This window comes from Grammomys surdaster, unplaced genomic scaffold, assembly GCF_004785775.1.
Source record: "Grammomys surdaster isolate TR1022 unplaced genomic scaffold, NIH_TR_1.0 125379, whole genome shotgun sequence".
NCBI lineage: Eukaryota > Metazoa > Chordata > Mammalia > Rodentia > Muridae > Grammomys > Grammomys surdaster.
Window position 1 is genome coordinate 1 of NW_021620249.1, and position 7563 is coordinate 7563.

General features: G+C 40.4%; 1 long non-coding RNA gene and 1 pseudogene across 1 annotated transcript; one reads left to right on the forward strand and one right to left on the reverse strand.

The window, feature by feature from the left end:
• Nucleotides 1-1917: 1917 nt before the first annotated feature.
• Nucleotides 1918-2767, reverse strand: LOC114637722. The gene is made up of 2 exons (XR_003713784.1): nt 2411-2767; nt 1918-2299 (listed from the first exon to the last, which is right to left on the reverse strand). It is a non-coding gene; the product is annotated as an uncharacterized LOC114637722 (long non-coding RNA).
• Nucleotides 2768-5550: 2783 nt separating this feature from the next.
• Nucleotides 5551-6267, forward strand: LOC114637723 (annotated as a pseudogene).
• Nucleotides 6268-7563: the final 1296 nt, after the last annotated feature.

Sequence of the window (7563 nt, forward strand, 5' to 3'; positions counted from 1 at the left end):
ACATGCTCTACATCACTGTGGTGCAAACTGGAGCATTGGGGGCTTTTGGCTCCTGATAATATGCCTTTTCTCCATATAGTCCTGACTCTGGTGCTCAGACACAGCATTTAATTAGTGTTTCAACATCATTTAAATATTTCCACATCGAGTTCAATAAAGATCAAGCAGCTGAATTTTGGGACAAGTGACTGTATCATCAATGATATCTCCAGAGACATCTTATTTGAAGGTTAACAATTTAAGCAGAGGAACTTTAAAATTTCTTAATTGTTGTAAATCCTTCTGGAGCTGCAAAATCAGTCCTGTGAACAAGTGACTAGCTCCTTTGATCTTAATGAACTAAGATGGTTTTTCTGCACCACAGCAGCTGGTTGGGTCTTGAGCTGCAGTTTCCAAGATCACAGAGGTCACCTCCTTCTAAACAATTGTTCATGTAGGGTAAATTGTAATTACCCTGTACATAATTAGCTATCAACTCAACAGTTAGAACAACTTCATCGCCTTTTAAAGAATAATGCAAATAAAATTTTTTGAATGGGGATCTTATAGATTTTTATGTCACTCTCAAAGAAGGAAAAGATGCAGAATACACTTGTGAACAACTTGCCTACGGTTACCTTACCTATCATGTTTAAAGGATCATAACATGGCCTGTAATCAATGACGAAGAATAGGGGAGTGGGGAAGAGAAAGAAAACTTAACAGCACACCTAACACAATTACCCAGGAATCAAGGATTCTAGAACCTAGTGCATGGTTACTAAATGCAGTTCAATTTTCCTTTAACTTCAGACCTTAAATAGTTTTTATGGCTTGTTTTTAACTCAGTTCTGTTTGGAGAAGGAGTCTTTAATAATCCATTTCAAGATGAATGGATTTCAGAAATCTCTAAACCTCAGAAAAAAGGAAGATTACCAAGACATCCTTAAATGGAACCTCTCTTGTTTCTGCGAACAACTTTGGGCTTTATCTTTCAAGTAGTTGATGATTAGGAAGGAGAAGAAACCACATATAGGAAAGCATTTGACCACCTCATAAGTCATTTTTTTTAAAAAATTAAGACTTACATTTCTGCTTTCATGATGCTATAAGTTATAACATTTTAGAAATCTTTTCAGCATTCATCAAGGACTTTAGTTGTTGCCAGTGAAATCCCTCCCCTTCCATCTTGTAATGTCTGCAAGGAATTAGCCTGCTCTCTAATGTTGGCTTTCTACAAGCCTGGGGATTTGTTTCTAAATCTTTTGAGCTATGCCCCTGTTCATCCTCCACTACTCAACAGATAGAGTTCTAGAAGGTCTTGAAGTGGCAATCTTAAGTATTGTCAAGGGGCTAAGGCTGTAGCTCAGTGGTAACATGTTCATCGAGCATTTGTAAGGCTCTTGCTTCCAACATTTCCAGCTCTCAATACCCTTCAAGTGATGCTGAAGAGCTCGAGCTCCAGCCTCCTCAACTGTGGCATGTTGTAACAGCACAAACACCTACTGGCTGGGGAACTTCGAGCTAGACAGCTTAACTCCTCAGCCTTATTTTTGGTATCTGATAAACTAGCAAGAAATGCACTGTCATGGAATTGTGATAGGGTCAGGAAAGAAAACACATAGAAAGTATTTAGCCTAATACCTTATGTTTTAATCAGCATGCTTTAATAACTGACCTAACAAGGGCAACCAGAAATGGTATACACCAGTCAATGGTTTGTAAACATTCAGACTTTGCTGTTTCCCTGATCCTGACCTGAGGAGGCTTGGGCATTTCCATGCGTTAGAAGCACTGAGGAATTTGCTATAGCTGTGCTCATATCAGCAACATACATTCACTCTCGGGGCTTCCTCCTCTCTTCATAATCTTCCTCAATGAGCACACAATGAGTGTCAGAATCCCGGTGAGTCCCAAAGACTGACTTTCAGTTCAGCATTCATTCTGCTCTCAGCTTTATTAATCTTTTTAAGTTGTAGAACTTTAACACAGGCCTTAATACTATAGAAAGAAACACATTTCTTTCATTACATATGAAAAGGAATGACAAATTTCCTTGAAGAAGTGAATTAATAAATGATTGTTTAAGGCAATTCTTTTCAAATGTCTTAGACAAAGCAAAGGGAAGTAAGATTCTACTTCTGGAGAAGTGCCCCCCTCTGGTTACTTGCCTCTCCCTGTTCCTCTTACCTACTAAGAGCCCACACATTGCTCCTTGGAAAGTATCCGTTTCATACATTAATTATGTTCTCTGAAATGACACATGTTACAGAGGCTTCAGGAGAGTAGATCATGAAGTAGAAGGCCATTCCAGTTCTTTCTGAGAAATGAGAGCACCACTCCAAATGGTTATTCTCTGGAATCATTTATTTAGAAAACACAACATCTTCATAATAAAGCAAGCAAAACAAATGCTAAGTCCACCACTAACCTTGATTATGTTGTCAGGAAGAATGGCTCCTTAATTGTATCAAGCATGAAAAAGCAGTTAAGGTGAACATTTTCAATTTTCCACCCTGGTTTATTCAAAATGAGTTTTCTTTATTTGTTTTATCTTGCTGACACAGTGGCTGGTACTCTCCTCTGGGTCACCAATCAAGGTGATGGCAGGAAGGCAGTTCCCAGGCTGTCCTCAGAGGCTCTGCTGTCCTAAAGGGTGGCCATGGAAACCCAGCAGCTGCATGAGCAGGAAAAACATCACAGGAATTTTCTCCAACAGGAGACAGAACAATATCTACCTCACATTACCACTCTCTGTGCTCGAACACAAAGAAAAGCAAAATTGGAGAAAACCTACTTAGAAGAAAAAAGAATAGCTGTAACATATTTCTCAAAAAGAATCACCACCTGAGAACCTTGTCTCTCATAATCTCCCTGATTTTCCATTAAATGAATTTTTACACTATTGTTCCCCCCACACACACTTTGTGGATGCTTCAAATCCAGCTGAAACATTAACATAGGAAGCCGCACGCATTCTCCACCTTGGGCTCTTCTCACAACTGTTCCATCTTCAGTTGTTTATCTCAGTCCCTCCTCCTCCCCACACCCACATTTCACAGCTCTATTGAGTGTGACTCTCCTTTCTGCTGAGGCTACCAGAAGTCTTTGACCTTCACGCACTAGTTACCAGAACAGTCCTTCGGTTGTATTTTTTTGCCGAGGTAGTCTACAACGGCCCACATCAGTTTGCACTGTGCTACAGGACTAACCTCCTTTGAGTCAAAGCTTTTGTTATCTTACTTGGTTCTGCAGATATATAGCCATTGCTGTGTCCTTCGGTATTCATGTCTTTCCACCTTTGAATACATACCAATCCAGATGTGTTTCTCTCCCAACTTGTTGTGTCTTCCATTGGCTTCCTTCCATTTGTTACTGCTTATGTGCATGTGTATATGCTTGTTCTCTGCTTTCTTTCTAGGGACTGTTTAGATGTAGCTTTGTTAGTTTCTTAATTTTCTTACATGCATGAAAAATGCCATTTCTTTTGTAGGAAACAGTATTTAAGACCCAGCTTTAAACTTCCTTTAAAATAAGGTTTTTTTCAGGGCAATGTAAAAGCTCCAACTAAATTTTAGGTTGGCAGGGAACAAGCCATGTGGGACACTCCTGTGGTGACTATGCTGAGCATCTTCCTCATACCAGGTCAGCATTTGTCATTATGCTCCTTATTGAAGCATGAGGTTCTATCTGTACTGAAATTAAGCCATTCTTACATAGATGCATAGTTCTTTGGAGAACAGTTGTAAATAAATATCTATTTGATTAAACCATAGGAGACTTTATTTTAAATATAAGTGCTCTTCATGGGTTAAAATATCAAACATTTTCTTCTGTGTATGAATTAATGAGTACAATAGTCGAGCAAAAAGTGAGGCAGATGAAGATGTCTTCCTGAGTAAGCTCTATTCAGTCTCCAAGAAAGGATAAAGAGAGGGGAGAAACAATTATGTTCAACTACTTGTTGAGCATCTCTTCTGAGAAAACTCAAGAACTGGGTATCTTCTGTAATGGCTGGGCATAGAACTTTCTGGAGACTCATTCATGACCACATCTCAACGGGTGGCCAAGCTGAGTTCAGCATTTGATCTACCTGAGACTTGACTTCCTCACAGCATGGTAGCCCTGGGGTTGTCAGACAGCTCCAAAGTAGACTGTGTAAAAGACAATACACATATTCCATTTTAAGGGCCCACCTCAGTAGTCACTCAGCATCAACTATGCCATACTCCAATAGTCAAAGCATTAAAAAAAAGTCTTTCTTCACTCAGGTGAGGGGAACCATAAAACTCTGTTCTCAATGGTTGGTGCATCAAAGAATTTAGCTAATTTAAAAATACACTGCACTTTCTGACTCTAAAATTCAAATCGCTCACCATAGCCTGGTATATACTATATATGGCATATAGCCTGGTTAAGTACTAGATTATAATAAAGGTGCTAGTATTAATGTCTGCAGGTGTTTTCATTCCCTCCCTTACATTTCCATTATTACATGTTGTACAATACCTTCCACATTTCATTTCCCTTGGAACATTTACCATGTGATTCTACATGGAAATGAGGTCATTGTCGTTGTAGTTAAAGATGCCTGGTCTAAACCATCCCACGCTCAGGAGGAGCTTTGAATATATTTACTAATACCAAAAGCATCATGTCTCCTGTGTTTCACTGCAAAGTTGCTTCATGAATTCAGTAACACAAAACTGAAATTAAAAAAAAAAAAAAACAAAGTACAGAGTTCCTAGTGGTGTGATATGTGTAATAATACCAAATTCTATCAACCCAAGTCACCTCTTAAATGTTTTATTGGGATTATCTTGTACAACAAGAAAAGTTGAGGCAGATGAAGACATCAAGCAAAACGTGAGGCAGATGAAAATGTCTGCCTGAGTAAGCTCTATTCAGTCTCCAAAGAAGGGTGAAGAGAGGGGAGAAACAATTATGCTGCTACTTGAGATGAGCCACTCAGCCCAGGCAGCCAGAGTCTGAGCACAGCTATCTGTGCTCTCAAGACACTGAACAAAAGAAAGAATAGGCTGCGCAGAAAGACAAGGCCAATTATATTAGACATTTCTATTTAAAAACTCTGCCTTAGAAGCTGAAAGATTCAAAAAATAAATATGAACGAATGCAATGAGTGATGAATAATAATCCACAAGCAAATCTTAAAACTGAAAACAATTCACATTTTGACTTCCTAAGACTTTGCAACCTGCCGAAGGCTACTCCTCCTTTGTGGCTTGAAGGATGTTGCTTTCATTCCCTTCTCCCAACTCTCATACAGCTCTCTCTACCCCTTATGACTACGGAGTCCAGAAATGTGGAGCATCCCACTGGTGCCTCCTCCTGCTTATTTTTACATCTCATTTACATTTCTAATTCCCCAAGGCTTAAAAAAGAGATGCCACAGAAAAGCTGAATTGAGAGAGTCAAAGTGAATAGTAAAAAGAGGTTCTAGATCCTCCTCCCCACCACAAGAACTAGGTCCGTTGTTACCCACTGCCCGAGATCTTCAAGCTACGTGTCTGCGAGTTCCCATTTGGACTTTTGCAATCAGAGATTACAGCAATGTCTTCAAACTGGAGGGCTACTCCATCTTGGTATTGCCACCCAGTATATGCAAGATACTGGCAGCATTATCATCATGCAATGCTTTGGATGTGAAGCCACCATAACGCCTACAGAAAGTTCAGGGATTCCTATTTCACTTCCCCATGGTTCTTCCCTCATGGAGTTCTTCCCTGGAAATCTCTTGCTTATGAGGCTTGGCATCCTGGGAACTCTCAAGGCCAGTACATGGCACAGCAGGAGTCTCCCTACAGTGTTTCCCATCTCTAAAGCCCTGGCTAGCCTCTGCATAGCAGCAATAGAACCCAGGCATCCACAAGAGAAAACGAAGCACTGTGTGAAGAGGAAGAGCTGGAGTCTGATTCAGATGATGAAGTGGAGTGCGACCTGAGCAATATGGAAATCACCGAGGAGCTCCGCCAGTACTTTGAACAGACTGAGAAGCACAGAGAAGAGAGCCGGTGACAGCAGCAGCTGGATGCGGAGCGCCTGAATGACTACGTGAATGCGGACCACCGGCTGTACTTCAACCACCACAGGTCAGTGGAGCCCCCATCTGAGAAGCCCTGGGAGCGGCGCCAAGCAGAGATGAAGCGCTTGTATGCGAACAGTGCTGCCAAGATCCTGGCCATGGAGGCTGCTATGCAGATGAGCTTTGACAAGCAGTGTGACAGAAAGCAGCCGAAGTACTGGCCTGTCATTCCCCTAAAGTTCTGAGTCCTGGGCACCAGGACCCTAGGCAATGCCTCACAGTTCCTAGCCTTTCCCTCTTTATCTCTCCTGTACATTTTTTTCAGAGAAAAAGGCCTGTATACCAATATGGTGGATACCGTCTGTCAGCCACTTATAATTCTGTCAACAGTACTGTTGCCACCACAAGGAATGTTCACTTGACATAAAGTGATAATTGTATGTATTGGACTGGCTCTCGATTTCCTCTGTAACAGTCCAGTTCATTGAAATTATTGCCTAGAGATACTGCCTATTGTTTTGCATTTTTAATTTCCTTCTTCACCCTGTCCTCAATGTCATAAAAGCCTTAAGCCACATGTCATTTGTTGCTACATTTTTTTAGACCAGATTTTATACAGCACATGCTTGCTACAAATTCTTAAATCTCCCTGCTTCCACTTCCCAGATGCTAGCTTATAGGTTTGCACCGCCCACACTGGGCTTCTGTCCATATATTTTCTCAGACTGTAGATCTTTGGATCCCTCTGAAAACAATGCAAGTGAACAGTAAGACAAGTGACACTTGTTACTCAGCTAGGTGTCAGCCCATATGCTGTATAAAAGACCTGAGAGTAAATATTCTGGGCTTGGCAGGCCATGTTGTCTGTGTCCTAACTGCCTGACCCTGTCTTCATAGCATAAAAACAGCCATTGTTACTGAATAAACAAATGAATGTGACTGTGTTTCAATAAAACTTCATTTAAAACAAAAACCAAAACAAAACAAAAAAACAAAAAAAGAGGTTCTATTACAGCTCTTGCCTTTGCCTCAAATTTGTGACAAACACTCATACAATTTGAAGTTCCTGACCTCATTTTCTTAAAAATTATAACAAAACCACAATGTGAGTTTTTTTTAAGCAACTTTGCAACTCTATTCTTCATAAATCACATGATAAAGTATCTTAAATGGAGAAATTTTGTTTTAAAGCAGGATGGGAAAGAGTCTATAAAAAGCCGCCAGAGCTAAGACACAAAAGGTATAGGTGATAATCAGATATTTAGAATACAGTTTTGCATTGAGAGGCTCCTTCTTTTCCTTTGTGCAAGTCATTTTCAGGTGGGTTGTGCTGAAAAGGAACACAGGTAATAAGGCCATTAATTTTTCATTTCCAAGACAGGAGTTCACTAGGAGAAGAGCAAATGAGCTGCGCTGTTCATCACTGCCTTCAATTGAAGATGAGTAAAGTGACTGGCCAGGGCAGCAGGCAGGTCAGCTTCTTCCAATCCTCTCAAACACTCAGCAAGCTACAGAAATTAAGCCTTCCTATTCCTGGATTG